Here is a 27,672-nt window from a genome sequence, read left to right on the forward strand (position 1 = left end):
AGCGGCTGGGCCCGTGAGCCATGGCCGCTGAGCCTGCGCGTACGGAGCCTGTGCTCCGCCACGGGAGAGGCCACAGCGGTGAGAGGCCCGCGTACCACCAAAAAAAAAAAAAAAAAAATTGAAAATAGAGCTACCATATGATCTAGCAATTCCACTTCCGGGTATTACCTGAAGAAAACAAAAGCATTAATTCAAAAAGATCTATGCACCCCTGTGTTCATTGCAGCATTATTTACAATAGCCAAGATATGGAAACAACGTAAGTGTGCGTCAGTGGACGAATGGATAAAGAAAATGTGGTGTATTTATACAATGGAATACTACTTAGCCATAAAAAAGAATGAAATCTTGCTGTTTGCAACCACATGGATGGACCTTGAGGGCAATGTGCTCAATGAAATGTCAGACAAAGAAAAACAAATACTGTATGATCTCACTTACATGTGGAATCTAAAACATAACAATAAGGACCTGAATCAAGATGGCGAAGTAGAAGGACCCAGAACTCACTTCCTGCCACGTACACATCAAAAATACATCTACAGGACCTAGAGTCTGTCATACAGAGTCAAGTAAGTCAGAAAGAGAAAAATACCATATGCTAACATATATATGGAATCTAAAAAAACAAAACGGTTCTGATGAACCTGGGGCAGGACAGGAATAAAGATACAGACGTAGAGAATGGACTTGAGGACATGGGGAGGGGGAAGGGTAAGCTGGGACGAAGTGAGAGAGTGGCATGGACATATATACACTACCAAATGTAAAACAGATAGCTAGGGGGAAGCAGCTATGTGGCACAGGGAGATCAGCTCGGTGCTTTGCGACCACCTAGAGGGGTGGGATAGGGAGGGTGGGAGGGAGACGCAAGAGGGAGGGAATATGGGGATATACGTAGGCATATAGCTGATTCACTTTGTTACACAGCAGAAACGAACACAACACTGTAAAGCAGTTATACTCCAATAAAGATGTTAAAAAAAAATCCATCTACATGTGGAACAATTCTTACTGAAAACTAACTGGAGACTAGCAGAAAGGCTCCCGTACTAACAAAGCTGTAAGATACAAGCAGAATCAGGCAGGAGGGGAAAAGAAGTAATAAGGTCAGGACCTGTGTCCCCAGGAAGGGACTCAGAGGAAAAGGGAGATTAGATGGGTGGAGACCCTCCCCGGGGGTGAGCCACATAGTGGGCATTCCAGCCCTGGGGTCCAATAAAGGGAAGATGAGCCCCTTGGCTGGTTGGAGGGCCAGTGGGACTAACAGGAGAGCTGTGGGAAGCCTGGACTCTGCTCATGAGGAGTGCACAAATGCTCGCTTGCCCCCAGAGTAGGGCAGAAAGGGCAGATGGAAACAGCCAGCTGGCTGGATTGCTTCCCCCTGCCACCCCAGTGCGCACCCGCGCCTGAGCCAAGCAAAAGGTGCTCCAGCACCCTTTGCCTCACGTTGCAGCTCCACACGGGGGCAAGGGCTGCCACAACCAAGGAAAAAGCTCGGGCCATGAGACGCCGTGTCAGCTCGAATGCTAAGTGATGACTTAGTGGGGAGGGGGCAGCCATTACTGACGATTGCACAGGGAGGCCATCAGAGGCACTCCAGATCTCTGACGGCAGCCAGACCACCACACCCCCTGCCCTGACCCTCACCAAATGCCCACGCTGGCCCCCCTTACTCCAGCACTGCTCCCCTCTGGGACTGAGGGTGCTGGGCCTGGGAGGGGGAAGAACACGCACTTAAAGGGAACTGAGCCAGGTCAGAGCCAACCCTCAGGGCTTCTGCTCCAGCAACTTGGGACCTGACCCCACCCCCAACAGGGTGGTGACATCCACTGAGTAGAGGGCTCCAGCCCTAGCCCCTCCTTCTCCAGCCCCAGCTCCTACCAAGGAGATAGCTGCCAGAACACCTTGAGGAAAGACGTGACTTACGTTCATGTCAAATCCAGCTCTCCCACCAAAGCCACTGGGCACATGCAGACGGTATAGGGAAACTACCACATAAGGACACCCCTTCAAGACCACCATAAGTAACTGTTTGACCTAATTCCATAGAGACAGAGAAAGATAGGCAAATGAAAAGACAGAGGAATTTGTTTCAATTGAAAGAGCAAGAGAAAGCCCCTGAAAAAACAACAAATGAAATAGAAATAAACAATTTACTAGATAAAGAATTCAAAGCGGTAGAATAAGATTGCTAACTGAGTTGGGGAAAAGAATAGATGAACACAGTGAGAAGTTTAACAAGGAACTAGAAAATATAAAAAGGAACCAGTCAGAACTGAAGAATACAATAACTGAAATGAAAAACACTCTGGAAGGAATGAACAGCAGACTAGGTGATACAGAAGAAAGCATAAGTGATCTAGAAAATAGAATAATGGAAATTACCCAATCAGACAGCAAAAAGAAAAACAAATTTTAAAAAATGAAAACAGTTTAAGGAATCTTTGGAATAAGATCAAGTGTACCAACATTCACATTATAGGGGTCCCACAAGGAGAAGAGAGCAAAGCGGGGGCGAGAGTCAAAAATGTATTTAATGAAATTATGGCTGAAAACTTCCCAAGCCTGAAGAAGGAAACAGATATCCAGGTACAGGTAGCACATATGGTCCCAAACAAGATGAACCCAAACAGACCCACACCAGGGCATAATTAAAATAACAAAAGATAAAGAGAGGATTCTAAAGGCAGCAAGAGAAAAACAAAGAGTCCGTTACAAGGGAACCTCCATAAAGCTATCAGCTGATTTCTCTGCAGAAACTTTGCAGGCCAGAAGGGAATGGCATGATATATTTAAAGTGCTGAAAGGGCAAAACCTGCAACCTAGGATACTCTACCAAGCAAGATTATCACTTAGAATTGAAGGAGAGGTAAAGAACTTCTCAGATAAACAAAAACTAAGAGTTCATCAATACTAAACTGACCCAAAAAGAAATGCTAAAAGGACTTTTCTAAGGGAAGAAGAAAAGGCTATAACAAGAAGTATCTATAGAAAAGGAAAAATCCCATTAATAAAAGCAAACATAAAGGCTGAAGATCAACCACTTAAATAAGCTAGTATGAAGATTAAAAGACAAAATTGTAAAAATCAACTATAACTAAAATAATCAGTAAACAGATAAACATGAAGATGTAAAATATGACATCAAAAATGCAAAGTGAGGGGGAAGGGAGTAAAAAATGTAGGTCTTTTAGAATGTGTTTGCACTTAAAGGACTACCTAGTTAAAACAAATAGATATCTAAATTAGGATATTGGGATTAACACATATGCACTACTATATATAAAATAGATAACTAGGGCTTCCCTGGTGGCGCAGTGGTTGAGAATCCGCCTGCCAATGCAGGGGACACGGGTTCGAGCTCCGGTCTGGGAAGATCCCACATACCGCAGAGCAACTAAGCCTGCCCACCACAGCTACTGAGCCTGCGCGTCTGGAGCCTGTGCTCCGCAACAAGAGAATGCCGTGACAGTGAGAGGCCCGCACACCGCGATGAAGAGTGGCCCCCGCTCACCGTAACTAGAGAAAGCCCTCGCACAGAAACGAAGACCCAACACAGCCAAAAATAAATAAATTCATTTAAAATATATATATATATATATATATATATCTTTAAAAAAAAATAGATAACTAACAAGGATCTACTGTATAGCACAGGGAACTCTATTCAATATTTTGTAATGAACTATATGGGAAAAGAATCTTGAAAAGAATGGAGATTATATATATATATACACATATATATATATGTGTATATATATATATCTATCTATATCTGATTCACTTTTCTGGACACCTGAAACTAACACATTGTAAATCAACTATACTCCAATAAAAATAAAAAATAAAACAGATATAGTTTTAGGTCAACATGTGTGAACCCCATGGTAACCAAAAATCAAAAACCTATATTAAATACACAAAAACAAGAGAGAAATTAACACAAGCATACCACTAAAGAAAATCATTAAACTACATGGGAAGAAATAAAAGAAGAAGAAGAGAACAGGGAAGACCTACAAAAACAACCAGAAAACAAGTAATAAAATGTAAGTAAGTATACACCTAAAAATAATTACTTTAAATGTCAGTGGACTAAATGCTCCAATCAAAAGACATAAGGTGGCTGATTGAATAGAAAAAAGCAAGACCCATCTATATGCTTCGTACAAGAGACTCACCTTAGAACTAAAGACACACAGAGACTGAGAGTGCGGGGGTGGTAAAAGATATTTCATGTAAACAGAAACAACAAGAAAGCTGGGGTACCAATACTCATACCAGAAAAAATAAAGTCCAAATCAAAAGACAAAGAAAGGCATTATATAATGCTAAAAGGATCAATACAAGAGGATAGTATACTTGTTAACATATATGCATCCAATACAGGAGCACATAAATATATAAAGCAAACATTAATAGACATAAAGGGAGAAAATTACAATGTAATAATAGCAGGTGCTTTAACACCCCACTTGCATCAACGGACAGATCATCCCAACAGAAAATCAATAAGGCAACAGTGGTCTTAAATGACACATAGACCAGTTGGATTTAATAGATATCTACAGGACATTCCACCCCAAAACAGCAGCATACACATTCTTTTCAATTGCACATGGAACATTCTCCAAGATAAATCCCATGCAAGGCCACAAAACAAGTCTCAACAAATTTGAAGACAGAAATTATATCAAGCATTTTTTTTCTGACCACAATGACATGAAACTTGAAATCAATTACAGGAAGAAAAATGGGAAAAGCACAAACATGTGGAGACTAAACAACATGCTATTAAAAAAAACAATGGGTCAATGAAGAAATCAAAGAGGAACTCAAAAAATACCTCAAGACAAATGAAAATGGAAACACAACTTTCCAAAATCTATGGGATGCAACAAAAGCAGTTCTAAGAGGGAAGTTTATAGTCATACAGGCCTAACTCAAGAAATAAGAAAGATCTCAAATAAACAATCTAATCTTCCATCTAAAGGAATTAGGAAAAGAACAAACAAAGCCCAAAGTCAGCAGAAGGAAGGAAATTATAAAGATGAGAGAGAAAAATAAATAATAGAGACCCAAAAAAGACAAAAGGAAAAGATCAATGAAACCAAGAGCTAGTTCTTTGAAAAGATAAACAAAATTGATAAACCTTTAGCCAGCTTCATCAAGAAGGAAAGAGAGAGGACCCAAATAAACAAAATAAGAAGTGAAAGAGGAGAAATAACAACCAATACCACAGAGATACAAAATATAATGAGAATACTATGAAAATTATATGTCAACAAATTGGACAACCTAGAAGAAATGGACAAATTTCTAGACAGACACAACTTTCCAAGACTGTATCAGGAAGAAATAAACAATCTGAACAGTCCAGTCACTAGTAGTGAAACTGAATTTGTAAAAAACAAACAAACAAACAAACAAAACTCCCAGCAGGGCTTCCCTGGTGGCACAGTGGTTAAGAATCCACCTGCCGGGCTTCCCTGGTGGCGCAGTGGCTGAGAGTCCGCCTGCCAATGCAGGCAACACGGGTTCGTGCCCCGGTCTGGGAAGATCCCATATGCCGCGGAGCAACTGGGCCTGTGAGCCATGGCCGCTGAGCCTGCGCGTCTGGAGCCTGTGCTCCGCAAAGGGAGAGGCCACAACAGTGAGAGGCCCGCGTACCGCAAAAAAAATAAAATAAAAACAAATAAATTAAAAAAGAATCCACCTGTCAATGCAGGGAACATGGGTTCGATCCCTGGTCCAGGAAGATCCCAAATGCCGCAGAGTAACTAAGCCTGTGCACCACAACTACTGAGCCTGTGCTCTAGAGACCGCGAGCCCCAACTACTGAAGCCCATGTGCCACAACTACTGAAGCCTGCATGCCTAGAGCCTCTGCTCTGCAACAAGAGAAGCCACCGCAATGAGAAGCCCGTGCATCACAAAAAAGAGTAGCCCCCCCCCCTGCTCTCAGCAACTAGAGAAAACCCATGTGCAAGTGAATACACAATGCAGGCAAAAAAAAAAAAAAAAAAAAAAAAAAAAAATTAAATAAATAAATTTAAAACCAAAAAACTCCCAGCAAACAAAAGTCCAAGACCAGATGGCTTCTCAGGGAAATTCTACCAAACACATAATGAAAAGCTAATACCTATCCTTCTCAAACTATTCCCAAAAATTGAAGAGGATGGAACGCTCCCAAATTCATTCTATAAGGCCACCATTACCCTAATACCAAAGACAGACAAAGACACTACCAAAAAAAAAAAATTTACAGGCCAATATCTCTGATGAATATAGATGCAAAAATCCTCAAAAAAATAGCAAATTTAATTCAACAATATATAAACCATACACCATGATCAAGTGGGGTTTATTCAAGGGATGCAAGGATGGTTTAATATTTGCAAATCAATGTGATACACCATATTAACAAAAGGAATGATAAAAATCACATGATTCTCAATAGATGCAGAGAAAGCATTTGACAAAATTCAACATCCATTCATGATAAAACTCTCATCAAAGTTGGTATAGAGGGAACATATCTCAACATAATAAAGGCCATTTATGACAAACCCACAGGTAACATCATACTCAACAATGAAAATCTAAAATCAGGAACAAGAAAAGTATGCCCACTCTTGCCACTTCTATTTAACATAGAATTGGAAATCCTAGCCACAGCAATCAGACAAGAAAAAGAAATAAAAGGCATCCAAACTGAAAAGGAAGAAGTAAAAATGTCACTATTTACAGATGACATGATACTATATATACAAAACCCTAAAGTTTCCACCAAAAAAAAAACTATTAGAATAAATGAATTCAGTAAAGTTGCAGGATAAAAAACACAGAAATCTGTTGCTTTTCTATACACTATTAATGAACTATCAGAAAGAGAAATTAAAGAAGCAATCTCATTTACAATCGTATCAAAAAGAATAAAATACCTAGGAATAAACTTAACCAAGTAGGTGAAAGACCTATACTCTGAAAACTAAAATATTGATGAAGGAATTTGAAAATAATGCAAAGAAATGGAAAGATATCCCATGTTCTTGTATTGGAAGAATTAATATGGTTAAAATGCCCATACTACCCAAAGCAATCTATAAATTTAATGCAATCTCTATCAAAACACCCATGGCATTTTTCACAGAACTAGAAAAAATAATCCTAAAATTTATATGGAACCACAAAAGACCTCAAATTGCCAAGGCAATCTTGAGAAAAAAGAACATAGCTAGAGGTATCACACTCCCTGACTTCAGACTATCCTAAAAATTTATAGTAATCAAAACAGCATGGTACTGGCACAAAAACAGACACATAGATCCATGGAACAGAATAGAGAGCCCAGAAATAAACCCACACACTTACAGTCAATTAATCTACAACAAAGGAGACAAGAATATGCAATGAAAAAAAGACAGTCTCTTCAATAAGTGGTGCTGAGAAAACTGGGCAGCTACATGTAAAAAGAATGAAATTAGAATATTTCCTCATACCATATACAAAACTAAACTCAAAAAAGACCTAAATATAAGCCCTGAAACCATTAAACTCCTAGAGGAGAACATAGGCAGAACACTCTCTGACATAAATCATAGCAATATTTTTTTGGATCTGTTTCTTAAGGCAAAAAAAAAAAAAAAGAAAAGAAAAAATAAACAGATGGGACATAATTAAACTTAAAAGCTTTTGCACAGCAAAGAAAACCATCAACAAAATGAAAAGGCAACCTACAGGAGAAAATATTTGCAAATGATATGACTGATAAAGGATTAATATCCAACATATATGAACAGCTCATACAACTTAATATCAAAAAAATAAACAACCCAATCAAAACATGGGCAGAAGACCTGAAAAGACATTTTTTCCAAAGAAGACATACATGTGGCCAACAGACACATGAAAAGATGCTCATCATCACTAATCATCAGAGGAATGCAAATCAAAACCACAATAAGATGTCACCTCACACCTGTCAAAATGACTATCATCAAAAAGTCTACAAATAACAAATGTCAGCAAGGATGTGGAGAAATCCCACTGTTGGTGGGATTGCAAATTGGTGCAGCCACTATGGAAAACAGTATGAAGTTTCCTCAGAAAACTAAAAATGGAACTACCATATGATCCAGCTATTCCACTGCTGGGTATATATCTGAAGAAAATGAAAAAAATAATTCAAAAAGATACTTGCATCCCAATGTTCACAGCAGCATTATTTACAATAGCCAAGATATGGAAGCAACCTAAGTGCCCATCAACGGATGGATAAAGAGGATGTGTGTGTGTGTGTGTGTGTGTCTGTGTGTGTCTGTGTGTGTATACATATATGTGTGTGTGTACATACATATATATGTGTATATATACACATATATAATGGAATATTACTTGGCCATAAAAAATAATGAAATTCTGCCATTTGCTACAATGTGGATGGACCTAAAGAGTATCATGCTTAGTGAAATAAGTCAGACCAGAAAGACAAATACTCTGTTATCACTTATATGTGGAATCTAAAAAATAAAGCAAAGGAATGTATATAACAGAAACAGATTCACAGATATAGAGAACAAACCAGTGATTCCCCATGGGGAGAAGGAAGTGGGGAGGGGCGAGATAGGGTTATAGGATTAAGAGACACAAACTACTTTATAAAATAAGCAACAGGGATATATAGTACAGGGAAATACAGCCATTATTTTGTAATAATTTTAAATTGAGTAAAATCTATAAACACATTGAATCACTATGTCATACACCTAAAAATAATATAATATTGTAAATCAACTATACCTCCATTTTTTTAAAAAAGATAGAAAGGGCAGCCGTTATCACCATCATTTTACAGATGAAGAAACAGAATCCTCAACAGGTTAAATGATTGCCTAAGGACATAAGCTGATAAATGGTGGATTTAAAATGGGGACACAAAGCTAACCTTTCAGATACGATTTCTGATTCGTAAGCACTTTGCAATGTATTATTTATAAATTAAAAAACACCACCACCACCACAAATCTAGCTCATGGTATAGAGGACAGACTGGTAGTTGCCAGAGGTGGGGGTGGGGGTGGGCAAAACGGGTGAAGGGGGTCAAAAGATACAAACTTCCAGTTATCAAGTCCTGGGGATGTCATGTACAACATGGTGACTACAGTTATTAATACTGTATTGCATACCTGAAAGTTGCTAAGAGAGTAGATCGTAAACGTTCTCATTATGAGAAAGAAAAAATTTTAACTCTGTATGATGACTGATGTTAACTAGACTTGTTGTAGCCATTTTGCAGTATATACAAATATTGAATTGTTATATTGTACACCTGAAACTAATGTTATATGTCAATTACCTCGATGAAAAAATTTAAAATATTTAGTTATTAATAGAGTCCAATTATCAATCTTTTCCTTTCTGGGCCTTGTTTAAGAATCTTTGCCCATCCTCTCGAACCCTTTAAAAATGGCTTTCATAACCCACCAGTACCGTCCCTTGGAGAGGAGCCCTGGAAGATGGGAGAGAAAGGGTTCCTAGAGGAGACAAGGTGAGCGCTGACCTCTAAGGTGGATGGACTGGGATGAAGGATGTTCCAAGTGAGGGGCAAACAAATGATGGGGGGGGCGGGTTGCATTTGGTCACACAGCCCCGGCACACATTTACGTAGAGCAACAGAGGTTCTGCTTTGCGTGTGTTATCACCACACTCCTGCAGGCGGGGACTCTCCACTTCAGCGCATGTAGAAACCAGGCTGCAGAGAGTGCTCAGAAGCATGGGTCAACCACAGGGAGCTCAGGACGTCCAACCCGAGCATGCCCAGCTCCCGAGCTGTGCCTGAAGGCAGCCAGGATTCCGTGCACCAGAGAAGAGGCGTCCTGTCTGGTATCGGGATGACTCATGAGGCCCGACAAGCCCAGCTCTGCCAACTCCCCTGAATGCAACCCTGGGGCTCTGGGATAAGAGCCAGCAGCCACCCAGAGCTTTCCAGAGGAGGAATTGAGATCAGACCCGCAGCATGCTTGGCGCAGGGTGTGGCACAGTGCTGGCCGGCACCCAGCAGAGAGCACTGGGCCACAGGGAGGCCCCAGAAGACCCCTTCACCGTGGGCAGGAAGGGGGACAGAGGGTCTAAGGAGCCCCCACGCCCACCCCCCCTCAGACCTGTCCACCCAGTGTGGGAGGCCCTGGCCTGGTGCACACTAGCACATCAGTGTTCCCTGGCTGGATTTTGCCAGAAAATCCAAGAGCTTCGTGTTTGGAATTTGCTTCCAGCGCTACCGCACCCATCGGCGCTTCCTGCTGGGGTACTAAACCGCTATGGGCCCCCGGCACCCCCCCACACACACTGACTGGAGGGGCTCCCTAGGGCAGGCCTCTGCAGGGGCCGGGACAGCCTCTTGCTACTTCCAGGGAGGAGGCACTTTGGAGGGAGGCTGCCCCCCACTTTGAATCCCATTTCCCGGTTGGAGGAACCTGGGAGGTCTCTTGCACTTTTCTCCTGCTTGTTTTCCCCTCTGTAAAATGGGGACCATCCTAGCAGCTCCCTTTCAAGGTTCCTGGGTCCCTGTAAAGCGCGAGGCCCCTCTCAGCCCACTGCCCGGGCCGCGAGTTCGCGCGCCCGAATCCGGCCACGCGGGGGCGCTCTGCTGCGCCCGGCCCGGCCCGGCGCCGGCCCTCGCTGGGCTCTGCGGGGACTCCTCCGCGTGCGGGAGCTCGGCGAATACCTCCGACAGTTGGAAAATGAATCCATCGACTCCACCCTGCGGACATTTGTTTGGAAGGAGGCCAGCCCGCAGCGCGAGCCCCCTCCGCGCCGCTTGGAGGTCCCACCCCTGCTGCGCCCGCCGGCTTGCGGGGAGCGGCCCATGTGGGCTCTGGACCGCCCCGAGGGGGTACCGGCCGGGGCCAGAGCTCCGGATCCGGATCAGCTGGAGGGACCCAAAGTCCCCAGCTCCGCCCTCCCTCCCCAGTGGCTTGAACGAGCCACATCACGGCGCCTCGACTCCCAGCCTCAACTTCCACATCCATAAATTGGGGAAGTCAACAGTCCCTACTTTGAAAAGTTGCTGAGAAAGTTAAAGGAGATGTCTCACTGTGGTCCAGCTTCCAGGCCTTAGGCAAGCCACTTGCATCTTTCTGAGCCTCAGTTTCCCCAGCCACAAAATGGGGATAATAAATGTCCTTACCTCCCAGGGTCATTGAACAGACGAGATTGCAGCAGCAGCCACCTGGCACCCCCTGACCGCTCAGTCAGTGGAGCCATTGGGGTTCGGAAAGCTCTGCAGAGGCCCCGAGTCCACAGCTCACGCCTGTGCCCCAGAACCACAGGTCGTCTTTTAGGGATCAAGCCACCCAGTTTGGGAGCCGCCGGCTTAGAGCCAAGCTGATGCTCCCTCACTTCCCTGGCTCGGATTGGTGGGGGGTTCGCTGTGCAGCCCACAAGCGTCTGGGCAGGGGGCTGGGAGGCAGTGCCCCCCTCCTCCTGACTGGTCTTCAGGGCCCCCTCTGGTTGAGTCACCAGGCAAAAACATGCAGCTTTGACACCATCCAGAAAATGCAAATGTCCTGGGCGTCTAATCCTTCCCTTCCTTTTGGCAACTTAAACCACCCTGAAACATAACCAAGATAGCAAACCCAGTGTGAGTGTTCACGATGGAGCCCCGGCCCCGGCCCCCTGGTAAAGCCGGCCTCGTGGACTTTGTGCAGCAAAGCAATGCCTCCGGTCAGACTTAGCCTCACCAGGTATGCAATGACCCCTGACCTCACCAGTCCACATCCGTGCCTCCAAACCGGCCCCGACCTGAGGGGCACCCTCGAACCCTGACTTCCTTCCCAGTCAACGGCTGTTACCCACCCCCATTCCCCCACCCCCAAAATATTTGGAATGGTCTTTGACTGAAATGAGATTAATCCTCGGTTCCCTGACAGTGTCTTTGGGCATGTGTTTTTATAACCTCCCTTTCAAATGAGAACCATTTGTCGTGGGGAAGCTGGGGAGGCCCAGCCCCAACTGCTGGGCCAGACATCACAGGCACCTGATTGAATGTCAAGGACAGTGCGAGGGGGCAGGGCCGAGGTGAGGGCGGGCTGTAAGCAGTGATAACCTGTCCTTTGCTGGTCTCTGGCCCCGGCCCAAGCCAGTGGCATAAGCCTGAGGCTCCAGGCTCCAACCCCGTCTCTCCCACAAAGCAGCCAAATACCCTTGAGCTGGTGAGCCCTTTAGCCTTTGCCTCTCTGAGCCTTACTTTCCTCATCTGTAAAATGGGAGAGCTGATGGGCCCTATCTCCCAGGTGATATGGCCAGCCCAGTGCCTAGAAGACAGTAGACCCTCGATGTCCAAAGTAGCGTTCGGTGGGAAGGCAAAGTAGCCTTGGCTGGGGTCCTCCAGGAGGCTGCAAATGTCCATCCTAAGTGTGGCTCGACTCTCCCGCCCTTCCAGGCTCACCCTAGGTGAGGGAGGCAACCCTGCGTAGAACTTGAGTCGCTGGTGCTTTCATGCCGAGAAAATACGGAGAAGGTTGAGTTGATAGGTGCCACGGTGCAGTCTCTTTAATTAACCCTGAGCCCTCTGTCGGTGGCCTCCTTCCTCAGCACAGTCTCCCCACCCCACCCCAGGTCCTGTTTGAAGTTTGCAAATCCCCCACTGCCTCCTGCCGCCCCTGCTTGGTGAACCAAGTACAGACCCTTGGGGCTCAGCTGGGAGGGCTTTATTGGCGGAGAAGTTCAATCATGGGTTCTTGGCTCAAACTTGTTGCTTCCCCCAAAATCTCCCCAGCAGTTTGATACTCATGGAACTGAGGCTCAAAGGAGGGACTCTGATGATCTCAGAACTCAGAATTCCACCTGGGCCTGCCGGGGAGTTCACAGCCCCTCCCTTGGAGGAAGGGAGCACAGAGCGACAAGAAAGACGCAGGTTCCCGAGACGGTGTGCAGGTACCAGAATTTGTTCACTTTCCAGGAGCTGCTTAGAGACTATTTCCACCTTCAACAGCACCCCTCCCCCAGCACTGCCACTTGTGTACAGGTGTCTGGATCTCCGTGGTGAGAGCCCCCTGTTGGTCTCGGGGCTGGGGAGAGTGGGGGCATCCGAGTGGAAAGCCCCAAACTGTAGAATTGGGCACCAGAGCCACAGAGATGTGCCACTTTCCTGAAGCTGTGTGCCTTTGCCTCTCCAAAGGCCTTCCCCCAGCAGTTTCCAGACCAAGGAGCCCACCCTCTTCCCCGGGAGCCGAGCCAAGAAGGTCCTGGGACAGAGGGCCCCATGTGCCGCTCATTTTTCTCCCCCTCTGGGCAGAGCTGACTCGTTCCGTGCCTCGGAGAGATCTTTGCGATGATGGATAAGCCGTGGCCCCGACTGCCGTGGCCCTGGGGAGAAAAAACATCTTTTGCAGTTTCGTGTAAAGCCTCCCACTTCTCGCTTAATAAGTGCTGAAAGCGGCACAAACAGAGAGACCCCGGGCTTGCCATGACTAACAAGATGACCACATCAGGCAGCCGAGCTGGGGGAGAGGACCGCGCCGGCCGGCCCGGCGTCCCCGGAGCGAGGTGTCCGATTCCGATTCCCTCCCGGGACGCTCCGCCAGCAGCGCTTTGAAGCCGGGCGGAGGCCGCCGCGGAGCTGGGAGCTCGGAGGCGCGGAGCGGAGGGGGGAAAGGGCTGGGGCTCCCTCCTGCACGATGGGCACAGATCGCCCGAGATAAAGGAACCACAGCCTCCGCCAACTTGTGCTGAGTCGCTCTTTTCAAAAGCCCTTTCAGATGGTTTCACTTCTCCGCGCGCGCTTTGTTGAAAGATGTAAAAATTTCAAACCACCACAGAGTAAACATTTCAAAACTCGCTCTTTGCAAAATCAGTCACATTTTCAAAAATCCCTTGAATTCCATCTCCACCCCCTCCGCCCCTTCTTCTGCGCTCTTCGGATTCGAGTGTTTTTCATTAATTTAGAAGCAGTCCAGGTAAAGCTGGTGTTTGCGAGCTGGTGTTTTACGGGCGGGAAGTAGCTTTGTTATTTAGGAGATGTTTTAGATAAGTCAATGTCTTGTCAAAATCAAGCAGGTTTTCTTTATTAGGGTGAAATCGTAATGAACTCATCTGCTTCTAATATTTATAAAGAGAAGAGAGGCCATTAATTCTACTGCTTGTGAATAAAACCATCTGTGATTTCTTTCCATTTGATGGGTTTTGGTTTTAATATACATTTTTTCACAAATAAGCACAGAGATTTTTTGGTGAAAATGTCACATTCAGGATCTCATAAAGAAAGAATGCAAAGAGAGGAAAACGAAATGTTTTGTTAGCTAAGTAATTTCTCACCTTGCAGAGTGGGGAACATTTGAGCCAACTTCAGCACGTCAGGTGATAGAATCACCCCGTTCAACGCTAATGCAAGCCATGACATGTTACAACTCGAACCGCGTCCGTTTTGAAGTTTGTTTTCCTTGGGGAATTACACAGTTCGTTTAACCTAATCTGTCCTGACACTTGAATTATAATATTATGAGCTTCTTCAGGGAAGTAAAACAGTAGTTGCCTGCTTAGAAGCAAAGCAGAAGTTAATAAAGTGGGCAAAATGTCAAGGAAAAGGAGCTAATCGAATCACAGTGTCATTCTCTAGAGAAAATACAGTCAAGTTGTATTTTTTTTTTTCCAGTCGAAATCTTGGACACCTAATGACACATTTCTGTCCAGGAAGAAATTTGAACTCTGAAACCGAACTTGATTAAACCCCAAACTGCTGAGACCTTGCCCACTGGGACCGCTCGGGGACTTTGACTTCTGGGTGTCAGAGCTTAATTAAAATATTCATCCAGCTGCTCTCCCCTCGCAGAGGGGGCCCAGAGGAATTAAACCAATAAGCCTAATTCTATTAGTTCACCTGCCTGTGTACACAGAGATGCGGAAGACCATTTACGGGTTCAGAAAAAAAGCACCAGACCCACCCTGCAGATTCAGCGTGGGCCGTCACTGCATCAGCGAAACGGTCCCCTAAACAGAGTTCCACGTAACACTCAGGAGTCTCAGCTCCTGGCTCTAAACACAGGCAGATATTTTAAAATTCTCTTTCAAGAAAACAAAAATGCCAAGAAAGTCACTGTAAGGATTTATGAGTGTGTGTTATGATTTATATGTCGTCTATAATAACATGTAACATTTACTGAATTCTCTGTGCCGCTGGGCTGAGCCTTTCCCATTCATGTCTCAAGGAAATCTTCACTTCCACTCTGTGAAGTAAACACCATTACTATCCCCACTTGACAGACGAGGAAACTGAGGCTCCATGAGACGAAGTGGCTTGAAGCCCAGAATTCTCAGACCACAGAGTCTGAGCTCCTAACCCCTAATATAATGACGGCTTTCCTGACATCTTGATCTTTGTTTTAAATTTTAATTATTTTATATCTGCCCTACATACACACAGTATAAAATTCAGAAGGTAGAGAGGCTGTAAAGGGGAAAGTCAGCCTTGCTCTCACCCTTCCTCAGTCCCTTCTCCAAAGCAGTCTCTTTGGACAGTTTCTAATGTCTCCTTCCAGAGTTGAGGCTTATTCCAACAAACATGTGTATATTTCCTTCTTAAAAAACACATATGGGGACTTCCCCCCGCGGTCCAGTGGTTAAGAATCCACGCTTCCACTGCAGGGGGTGTGGGTTCGATCCCTGGTCAGGGAACTAAGATCCCACATGCCGCACGGCCAAAAAAAAAAAAAAAAAAAATTTTTAATAAATAAAAATTAAAAACCACATACAGAGCATAGCAGGTACATAATTCTGCAGCTTGCTTTTTTCATTTCCTAATACATCTTGGAGAGTTCTCCATCTCATGCCTTTTAAGACGGCAATGCCATAGCACAGGAAACTATATTCAATATCTTGTAATAGGGCTTCCCTGGTGGCACGGTGGTTGAGAGTCCGCCTGCCAATGCAGGGGACACGGGTTCGAGCCCTGGTCTGGGAGGATCCCACATGCCGCAGAGCAACTAAGCCCGTGAGCCACAACTACTGAGCCTGCGCGTCTGGAGCTTGTGCTCCGCAACAAGAGAGGCCGCGACAGTGAGAGGCCCGCGCACCGCGATGAAGCGTGGCCCCCGCTTGCCGCAACTAGAGAAAGCCCACGCACAGAAACGAAGACCCAACACAGCCAAAAATAAAAATAAATAAATAAAAATTTTAAAAAAGTTATAAAATACCTTGTAATAGCCTATAATGGAAAAGAATCTGAAAAAGAATATATGTGTATATAGATACACACATACATACGTATGCACATGTATGTATAACAGAATCACTTTGCTGTACACCTGAAACACAACATTGTAAATCAACTATACTTTAGTAACAAATAAATTTTATAAAAACGACTGCACGCCATTCTATTCAGTAGATCTAGTAGACTGAACCATATGAGAACCATATGAACCCTTGGTACCTATAAACAGCGCTGTGCTGGATGACCTTTCACACACTGACAGGTACCATCTATAGGACACACTCCTAGAAGTGCCACTATCTGCAAAGTGGCCACATTGGCTAATTTCCGAAGCCCATGTCATCCCCACATTTGTAATCCCACAGCCTAACTAGAGATGTCCCCCCATCTCATGAACATAACCGCAGCTCTGGGGCCCCCCAGATCACTGTGGAAACAAATGTTTTCCACCAAACACAAACTCCCTTCCTGCTGGCTGTATTTGTCAGCCAGGGAATGAGACATTTCCCCATGATCAATACAAATGGAATAGAAGCCTAGCCCAGGCAGCAGCAAGATGTGGTTTTTCAATAAGGAGACCTCCAGAGGATACTGCATATTCCTATGACAACAGCCGACAGACCTTGATTTTTAGTGTCAGAACCTGTTTAATGCGAAGGCCTGCGGCTGGGGCCTGGCGGAGCACTGGGTGGGTTGTCTTGGACTGGAACCAGGCTGGTCCTTCAAGGCTGCTGCAGAAACCAGCCGCCGCCCTTGTGGACCACCTGTTCACAAAGGCGGCTGCATTTGCCAGCTGGGCTGCCGTGGAGGCTGCATGGCTGGCCGGCCAGAGGTGATCTACAGCCACGGACCTGGTTATTTACAGCTCACCTGTGGTCCCCAATGCCTGGGCATCTCTAGGATGACAGCGGTTTGCCTTAAAAAGGACCGGTACCTGGCAGAGGTGGCAACGAACGTGACTGACTATTGACAGTCTTTTTCTTATTATAAATTCATCTGGTAACAGAGCAAGTCAAAGAGACACTCTGAGTTGGTTGCTATTTGAAAAGACTTGAGAAGGGCCAGCTGTGAACTGTCCAGGACAAACAAGGATGTTCTAAAAACACAATTCTTGCCCAAATAAGCTAGATGCCTCTGAGTTTCGTCTGATTCTTCTGCCTCTTTTAAAATTATCTGCTGATACAGACCAGGGCTGAGAAAGACAGCAGAAACAGGAAGACAGCTGGCGTTTAAGAGAGATGGGATCGGCAGTGATTTATTCCAAGGATTTGATATTTTAAGTTACTGTTGTTATGTGTGTGCAATAAATCATGTTTTAAAGTATCTGTTAATAGAGTGTTTTATTCTTTAAAAATATTTTTTTTTCTTTCAAGTGGATGGATTGTTGTTTTTAGCTGAATTCCCAGGTTTTATGAAAAGATGTGACAATAAGTAAGAATGGGTCAATACATTTTTCCACTGGGAAATTTTGCCACCCAATTTTATCACCTAGAAAAGGTCTTGTCCTTTAAAAAATTAGAAGGAGAAGAAGAAAGGGGGCCTTGGATGGTATTGCTTAAAATACTTTGTTTGAATTTATGTAAATGTATTTAGTCCTTTTGCTTCTTAACCACTGAATTCACGTTTTTGAATTTTAAATACCATGATGGGCTCTGAGTTTCAAACAGCGACTCTCAAAGCTGCATCTACCAAAGCCCTTGAAACCAGGGTATAGCGGTCCCCCAAGGAAGGTCTTGGGGGGTGATTACAACATTCCTTTCTGCGACACAATAACGCCCCGCTCGTGGACACTCTCGGACCCTCTGCTGAAAGTAGCTGACTGGGCCGAGGCTTAAAACTAATCTTGTCCTCGGCTCCCCGGCAAGAGGTCAGGAGGTGAGTCTTTCAGAATATGATCTCCGGCAAGATCTGAAGGGCTCTGAGAATATAACAAGTTGTAAAAGGGCGGGGGAACGGGGAGAGAGAGAGAAAGGAAAAGAATAAAAGCAAAATTAAAGTTTTACAATTAAGTATATTCCTTTTTTTTTATTTAGTTAATTTCCAGCTGCTCACGTTTATTGCACATTAATTATGCATACAGCTTTTGTACAACTTAAAACGTGAAGAATGTGATCCTTATTCTTTTATGGAGGATCCGACTGCCACGCTGGAGCCCCTGCCAGGGAAGCTTCAGGTCAGATGGGGCAGGAGCTGCCAACGGCCAGAGGCCCGGACAGTGCTCTCCAGTCCCCCACCTCGACTTTCTTAAAAGCCTTTCCTACAGCAGGGGTGATGACCGTGGGCCCTGGAGGGTCCAAATCTAGGGAAAGGATCCCAAACGAGCTCCCCTTGTTTTGTCTTGACCAACATCTATTTCAAAGCCACTGGCCAGACCTGGGGCTAAAACACAATGTGACGAACAAGGGGTGTTGGGGACCCATTACCTTCCTTCAAGTCCCCACCCCACATGCCAAAGGAAGCAGAGGAGGCAGCAGCCCAAGGTGGGAGACCCTTCCCCTAGTCCCACCCAACCCCAGCACCAGCCTCAGTGCCCGCACCAGTGGCCTCAGGAAGGGACTGGCAGGTGGTCCTCTGCCAGAACGCTCTGTGACACCAGAGAGGGCCACAGCCTCTCTGTGCCCCGTCAGGAACTACGCAGAAAACCCTCTGGATGCCGGCAGGCCCCGTGCCTCTCTTCCTGCCCCCAGCCCAGAAAGCCCCAAAGAGGAGCCCACCGCCCGAATAGAGGTGGGGATTCATCACTTGGTACGTCCACCGGGTGGAGCTCAGGAGCCCCTTCACCAGCTGACCAGACCTGGGCCAAGAGCATAGATGCAGGGGCCCCAGGCCCCTAACTCCAGGAGGGAGAGACCCTCGGGGCTGAAAGTCACCACGTTTGGCCAGGACCCCCAGTTCTTCTCAGAGCAGGGCTCCCTGTGTCCTCGGAAGCTGTACTTCCTCCCCAGCCTGAGGGCAGCTGCCGAGTCACCTCGAGGATGCCCACCCGGAGCCGGCGGGGCAGGGCTGTGCCCCTACTTCCGGCCTGGGCTCCAAGCAGACTCAGGACCCTAGCCAGCCACACTCTCACTGCTGGGCGGCTTGGGTAACAGGGCTCCCTCTCTCTGATCCCCAATTCCTCCTCTGAAAGGGGGGATCAGACTGGACACAGGGCCGCCCTGGGGTTGGGTGGAATACGGCCTCCAAAGCACCAGCCCAGGGAGAGCACCCAGGAAACAGGAGTTCACAGCAGCCCAGGGAGAGCGCCCAGGAAACAGGAGCTCACAGCAGCCCCAGGGAGAGCACCCAGGAAACAGGAGCTCACAGCAGCCCAGGGAGAGCACCCAGGAAACAGGAGCTCACAGCAGCCCCAGGGTAAGCGTGGAGACCCCATTTTACAGTTGAGGAAACGGAGGCTTTTGGAGGGAAGCACCCCCCGCCCCCAGTCTCAGTGGCAGGGCCAGCTGCGTGACTGCTCCCAGTGTCCTCCCCCTGGGTCCCACTGCCCTCAGCTCACGAGTGGTTGGAACCTCTACCCCTCCATCCACTGTGGGTGGAGAGGAGGTGACAGGAAAGGAAACACACGCTCCGTCCCTCTCTCCCTCGGCCGGCTCTCACGGAGGGTTTGCCAGGGGCTGTCCACACCCTGCACGGCCTCCATTTACAACCACAAACTGGCTACCCAGTGCCGGCCTGGGGAACAAAGGCTGCGGGCGCGGCCCAGCCAAGAGGCCCACAAGGCGGCCCGGGCAGTGCAGGGCTCCCACCGCAGCCAGACAGACATCGGAAGGTCAAGGCCGGGCCCCAGGACAAGGCGCCCGCAGGCCGCGCTGGCCCCCTGACCCGTGCGTGGGAGGGGGCTTTGGGCCTGGGCTGCCTCTTCCTTTTCTGTTGTTTTAATAAAAACTGCTCTCTACTTGGATAAACTGGAAACCGTGCCTCCCGCCCTTCTTTTCTAGACTCCCCACCCCGTCCGGCAGGGACTCGGTGACAAACTTGAAAATAAAATTGTCATCATAAAAGAAGCCAACCGCACATACTAATAAACAACACGCTTAACATTTATTACGCTGCCTTCTGACAAACTAAAATGTGAAAACATGCCAAAATTCGGGTTTCATAAAACAATTTTTCATCAAGTTCTTTCCTTTGACAAAATGCCTCTGTTTCATTCCTGGCTGGCGAGACTCACTTCAAACAGAAACGTTTCCAGAAACGGGTCTCGGGTCTGACGCTCCCAAGCATCTTCAGCTCTCGGGGACTCTGCCTGACTGACCACGCTGTGGGCTCCGCTAGCATGGGAGGAGAGGGGGGCAGCATCGTTCCGAAACAGAACCTTAACAAACCAGCCAATCGCAGACACCGAAACCCCACCATTTTATTGTGGTAAAATACATAATATTTCTCTAACCGTAACCCTAACCATTTTAAGTGTGCCGCTCAACAGCATTAAGTACACTCACGTGGTTGTACAACCGTCACCCGCATCCATCCCCAGAACCCTTTGCATCTCGCAAAACTGAAGTTCTGTCCCCGTTAAACCACAGTGCCCCATCTCCCCCTCCCACCAGCCCCTGCGGCCATCACTCTACTCTTCGTCTCTGTGAATCTGGCTGCTCTAAGTACCTCACATAAGTGACATCACACAGTTATTGTCCTTTGGCGACTGGCTTACTGCACTGAGCTAACAACCTCCAGGTTCCTCCATGCTATAGCCTGTGTCGGGATTTCCTTCCTCTTTAAGGCCGAATACTATTCCATCACATTCCACCCAAACTCTCCCAACGTCACACACACAGGTACAAGATGCTTCCCCTCAGGGAGGGGAAAGGGCCTCACAGCGCATGGGGAGGCGCCACATCGCACCCTCACCCCAGATGTTTCGATGGTCCCGAGGGAACTGGAGATTTGGGGGTACCCCAGTCAGCCCAGGTCTCAGAGGTTCAAACAGCTCCAGTCTGTCTCCCAGGAAAGCCCCCACTCTCCCCACATGCGTCCCTCCTCTGGGCAAGGAAGGAGCCGGAAGGACAGACCCCTCTGTACTCTGGAGGACAAGGGGGGATTCAGGGATGCGCTGTTGCCGGGGATGCATCCAATCAACAAACACCTCGAAAGCACCCACTGCGTGCCCACGCTCTGCTCTCATGGAACTCATGGGCTTTGTCACCAGAGTGCCATCCCCTCCTCCTCCAGCTGCCCTGGATAGAGATTGAAACCAAAGGAAGCTTTTAAAATAACACTCTGCCAGGCCTTTTGTTTTTCTGAGGTACCAGCACTTGATTTTTAACTAATTATCAAAATCCCTCCCTCTCAAATTACTGTTAATTTACTTCACGTGGTAATGGTGTTACAGTTACCGAGGAGAACGTCCTTATTCTTAGAAAATGCACACTGAAGTATTTAGGGATGGCATACGGAATTTACTTTCAAACTTATAACAAAAAATACACAGATACAGATATGTGTATACATAGATAAAGCAAGTACAGTAAAAAGTTCGCTTGTATTGAATCTAGGAGGTGGGTATGTGGGCATTCCTTGGACTGGTCTCACGATTTTTCTATGTATTTGTAATAAAAAGTTCTAGGTATTTGAATATATTTGTAACAAAAAAACCAAACAACCCAACTGAAAAATGGGCAGAAGACCTAAACAGATATTTCTCTAAAGAAGACATACAGATGGCCAACAGGCACATGAAAAGATGCTCAACATCACTAATGATTAGAAAAATGCAAATCAAAATGACAATGAGGTACCACCGCACACCCGTCAGAATAGCCATCATTTCAAAATCTGCAGATAACGAATGCTGGAGAGGGTATGGAGAAAAGGGAATCCTCCTACACTGTTGATGGGAATGTAAATTAGTGCAGTCACTATTGAAAATAGCATCGGGGTTCCTCAAAAAATTAAAATTAGAGTTGCCATATGATCCGGCGATCCCACTCCTGGGCGTATATCCAGACAGAACTCTAATTCAAAAAGATACACGCACCTCAGTGTTCATTGTAGCACTATGTACAATAGCCAAGACATGGAAACAACCTAAATGTCCATTGATGGACAAATGGATAAAGATGTGGTGTATATATATATATATATATATATATATACACACACACACACACAATGGAATACTACTCAGCCATGAAAAAGAATGAATACCATTTGCAGCAACATGGATGGACCTAGAGATTCTAATACTAAGTATGTCAGAAAGACAAACACCATATGATATCACTTATATGTGGAATCTAAAATATGACACAAATGAACTTAGCTAAGAAACAGACTCAGACATAGAGAATGGACTGTGGTTACCAATGGGGAGGGATGGATTGGGAGTTTGGGATTAGCAGATGCAAACTTATATATAGAATGGATAAAAAACAAGGTCCTACTGTATAGCACAGGGAACTACATTCAATATACTGTGATAAACCATAATGGAAAAGAATATGAAAAAAATGTATATATATGTATAACTGAATCACTTTGCTATATACCAGAAATTAACACATTGTATAATAAATATACTTCAACAAGTTTTTTAAAATGTTGGGGGAAAGTCCTCTGCTCTCATCATGCTCCTCCCTTTATCACTGTTTCCCTCTGCACCCTCTTACCACAAATGTGACCCAGAGGTCCAAGAGGGCGTGTCAATGATGGGACGTGGAAAGAACACTCTGCCAGGGGCTCCAGCAGGAATTCTCAACTCTCCAGCTCCTAATGGAGGCGTCACGTGGCTCCGCCCACAAGCTGCGGGTCCAGGTGGGAGCGCGAAGCAGCAGGAGCACCGCTGCCCTGACACACACCATCCCTAGGGACCCACAGGGACCACGGGAGGGCTGCCACCCCACCTTGTAAGGCTCTGTCCCCAGCTCTCGCTCGGGGCGTGGCTGCACTCTGGGGCGTCCCGATCCACCGTGGAGCGTGTGGCCCAGAACCCACTGCTGATCAGAATCAGAAACCACCACCCCTCCTTGAACACAGAAACCGCATCCACCTCACTGGCCACTGTGCCCCCGGTGCCAGCCCAGGGCCTGGCACATAGTGGGTGCCTGACGGAATGAGTCAAGGCTTACGAGGTTCTCTTTTCACAAGTTAGACAAAAGTTAAGGTCCTTGCTCACCGCCCAGCGGACCACAGAGATCAAGAGTGACTGGCCGCGGCGATAGGGCCATTGGGCACAGCTGCCGCCCGTCTTCCGGGCAGCAGCGGCTGAGGACGCGCAGGCAGCGGGCCCGAGGAGCCCTGATGGGAAAGCCTCAAGGGCAGGCGGCTGGGATAAGGGCAGGGGGGCCGGAAGGTGGGGGTGGGACAGCAGGCCACCAGGCCAGGGACAAGTCTGACCCGGAAGTGCAGGTGAGCCTTTGAAAGCAGGACCTGTCTTGTGTGAAGGCCCTGGGAGGGGACAGTCTCTCTCCAGCTGCTCACCATCTGCCGTCCAGAAAGGGGGCTTTCCTCCCTGATAAGGAGGAACCACCTGAGAGGGCGTTTTCTTCTAATCAGAGATCAAAGCCAAGTCCCACTGGCTGGGGGTCCTCTTCTCTCCTCCTGCTTCAGGGTGCCTGGTTCAAGACTCGCCCCTTCCAGAGCCACTGCCCGGGGCAACCTCTGGACACCTGGGGGAGGCAGGACCTCAAAGCTGGGGTCTTGCTAACGTTATGACTGTGGTCTTACTGAAAGCCCAGTCACGGGTAAGAAGAAATGAGGGAGGGTCTGTGCACCTAGAAAACTGGTGTGTTGAAGGGGCTCAAGGGCCAGCTGAGGCTCCCGCCCCTTCAGGAAGGCCAGTGGTTAAGAGCTGGGCCGTGGGGTGACAGATCCAGTCCTATCCTGCCTCTGACCAGTAGGCCACTGAGCTCGGAGCCTCCATTTGCCCCTCTGTAAAAGGGGCACAGTATCATCCTTGTCAAACACTTGGCTCGGTGCCCAGCAGAGTGAGCTCTCGGTAAGCAGACAGCATTATCTCTGCTGCCTCTGCTGTTATTAACCCGTGTTCCCTCACCATGCCAGCATCCCCCGTGGCTGCTAAGAAGCATTTTAGGTGATTTTTTTTGCTGGCAGCCAGTAGACCCGGTGTGGCTGGCAAGCAGTTCTGAATATCAAGCCCAGCAAAGCCCCCTCCTCTCCCCCAGCCCGTGGCCTGGGCCAGCATCCCCACTCCAGGGCCTGCCACCTCCCTGCCCTTCCCAGGAGGTGGAATGGCCTGTGTCCCCTGAGGACAGAGGCCAGGGACTTTGGCCCCCTCTGTCATGAAAGAGCAAAACCACCGCAGGGTTCAAAAGGAAAAGAGGAAAACCTGGTAACTCGACCCAGACGGTCCATCCGCTTTATCAAAGCTGAGTCCAGGGAGCAGTGTTCCCACCAGGAGAGGCCACAGCCTCATTAGGGAGCTCTGGGGACGATGAAAAAGCCCGGCTGCAGCGCACATCCCTAGGACAATTAGGCCTTGTCTCCTCCCCGCCCCCCCACCCCCACCTTCAAAGGCAATCTGTGTGTGTGTGTGTGTGTGTGTGTGTGTGTGCACACGTGCGTGTGTGTGCTGTCTTTTTGATTGTTTCTCTCTCTCTCTCCCTCCTTTCCACCTACCCTCTCACTACTCCCGGCACCAAGCGATTCTGCATGCTGTTACCGATCCATCCTCTGCCCACCGGGTACCCACCCATGTTCCATACCAGAAAAGAACTCCCCCCACCCCCAGAGACCCTGTTTTCATGTCCTTGGAACTGGCCCCGAGACACTGCCCCCAGACACCCAGCTCAGCCAAAAGATGGGAACGGTGCGACCACTTCCGTGGATTCCTCCTCCTGGACTCCAGCTCTCCCGGCCTCCGGGACAGAATGCAAACTATTCCCCCAGAGCAAACCCCCAGCTCCGGTTTCCGGATGCCTCCCTCCACGCAGCAGTCTGAGCCTGAGCGGAGATTCTTCTCCAGATCCCCACGAGCACCTCCCCCGCCCCTTCCCATGGAATGTTCCTTACGCACTGGCAGGAGTCCTAAGCAGGGACAGCAACACATTCCTCTGTACCCGAGAGGCATCCTGCCGTCAGGAGACACGGACTCGTTTTTGGAATGCCACCCCGAATAGACCCAGGCCCCGAGCGCGACACGGGCCTCCCCAGTCCTGCCAAGCCTGCCGCCGGCTGCCCAGGCCCCTGGCACCGCGGGACTTTCCTGTAACCCACAACGCCACTTGGGAGATGCCGATTCTGACATCAGGCAATTATTTGAGGGGATCAGCATGTTGCTTTAAGCGAGAAGGCAAATTCTAGAGGCTTGCTTTTGTCATAACACTAGAGGAAGCGGACGCAATATTTGCGAAATTAGAAACAGCCTTGGGTCTCAGGCCCTCGCTGATAGCACCCAGGTATTAATCCATTAAGGCAATCAAAAGAGCTTAAATAAAAGTCTGAAGGCTGCCATATACATGTCCATGAACGAGCAGTAAAACTTCCTGAAAAGGTGATTTCAAAGCCATATTGCCCACGCTTGGCAAATTGCATATTTAATTATTTTGTCAGTCCTACTCTCTCCTCTAATCTTTGGGGAAAATGCCTTTGGACATACGAAACCAGTTAGGATAATTAAGGTATGATGGAATTAGGTGTCGGCTGATTTCTCAGAAAGATGGCATCCTCTAACCTGGTATGAGATGTGTGCAGGCCCCCAAAGGCAGTAACGTTGGTAATGTCTGCCTCTCTATAGAAAGATCAAAGGTCTTTTGCCCCTTTCAAGATGTTTGTAGAATTTGTTTCCCAATTATCCCACATTCGCGCGCTGGGACATCCTAGTTAACTCTTCGACGGCACCTCTGGAATTGGGCCGTAATTGACATCAAGCCGCACTTTCCGGCTCCAGGCTCCGGGCCAAGATTCCGATCTGAGATCTATGATCCCAAAGGGAAGAGGATAGATGGGAGCTGGAAAGGGGGTGCAGGCTGAGGTTTGGGTCCCTTGGGTTTCAGCCAGGCTCTTTGCTCAGTGAAGCAGAACTCTCCCATGGTTCAGACTCGGCAAAGGGAGTGTAGGTAAACCCCCCTGCTCTCATTCTGGTGTGAATTAGGGCTAGGATATTGTCTTTGCAAAATTTTGCCATCTTTAGAGCAGACCCTGACTGCCTTCGGATACCATTCTAGAAAAGAAATACACTGAATACATTATTTTCCCATATTGGAATATTTCTCCTGGTCCGGGAAGATGTTAAGAAAAAAAAAAGAAAAATGCATCAAATATTTGGAAAAAGTGAGAAAAAGCCATCAGGATTTGATGTTTGAGTTATGGCATCTTGAAACTAAATGTGATCAGGTTCGCAAGCCAAGGTATAAAGTCAGACGTCAAAAACTTTTAACGAAAATCTAACATAAAGACTTTTTTCTGTGTGTTTTACTTGCTTTTTATCTGTTTCCTTTTTTTTCCGTGTTCTGTTGATCTTTCTTGACTCTGCAAATATTTTTTCCTGATTGCTTAGTTCAGATAATGTCTTTAACATCTTTCTGTTAGCTTAAGAAAGAGAGGGAGTGGGAAAGAAAAAGAAAGACCTTTCTAAGTCTCTTTATATGCAAAGGCAATGGCCCTTTTGGAAATCATTTTTTGAAAAAGACCTCAACAATTTGAAAAATGAAATACCATTGATCCCAAGAATCATATTCCAAGAGCTGGCCGGAGAACATTTGCTGGTATTTTGTCTTTTTCCTTCCTTCCATTTTATGTCTTAAAAAAATCCACCTGTGTCCTAGCAAGTTTTAAATCAAGGAGATGAGCTTCCAGAAGCATCAGAGGGAAAAGTTTGCCTTACACCGTCGGCTGTTTTCCATAATCTTCCAGAGAAACAGGAGATCACAGAAGCAGCTTGCCTGGCACTGCCGTATCCTCCACAAACGACAAACTCAAAAACGCCTCATTTCCCTGATAAATAACTCCCATAGTGAGGGAGCCCTCCAAGCCGCCTCCAAAAATATATACCGAAAGAAAAATATAGCAAGAAATTGCATTTTCTGTTCTTTGCAACAGTAAAGGAGCGATTACGGCCCCTGGCATCTCCGAATTGTGAGAGCAGTGCATCCAGCCTGGGTTCCTGCTGCCAGAGAAACACCTGGAAGGTTCTTCCCGGGAGGGCACAGCAGTCCCAACTGGGGAAGGGGCCCTGGGTAGAGTTGTCAGATTTAGCAAATAAAAATACAGGATGCACCATTCAATAGGAATTTCAGGTAAACGAGAAATAATTTTTTTTTAGTGTAAGTCTGTCCCAAATATTGCATTGGACACACTCATACTAGAACATTATTCCTCGTTATCTGAAATTCCAGTTGGATGGAGTGCCCTATATTTGATTGAACAACCCTAGCCCTGGGTTCCACAAGGGGTCAAGGAAGCTGAGCAGGGACATCCTAGTTTTCCACCCAGAAACAGAATCAAATCATCAAGAAAACAGTGCTTCCGCTGGGGCTGGAACAATGCTTGGCCACCATCGTCTGG

At 46.9% G+C, this 27,672-nt stretch overlaps 1 long non-coding RNA gene across 1 annotated transcript; it reads left to right on the top strand.

The window, feature by feature from the left end:
• The first annotated feature begins 911 nt into the window (after positions 1–911).
• On the top strand, positions 912–14,175 carry LOC117312670 (uncharacterized). Its single transcript, XR_004527104.2, has 2 exons — positions 912–11,746; positions 12,781–14,175. It is a non-coding gene; the product is annotated as an uncharacterized lncRNA (long non-coding RNA).
• The last annotated feature ends 13,497 nt before the right edge of the window (positions 14,176–27,672 follow it).

Source organism: Tursiops truncatus, chromosome 6 (assembly GCF_011762595.2).
Source record: "Tursiops truncatus isolate mTurTru1 chromosome 6, mTurTru1.mat.Y, whole genome shotgun sequence".
Classification (NCBI taxonomy): Eukaryota; Metazoa; Chordata; class Mammalia; order Artiodactyla; family Delphinidae; genus Tursiops; species Tursiops truncatus.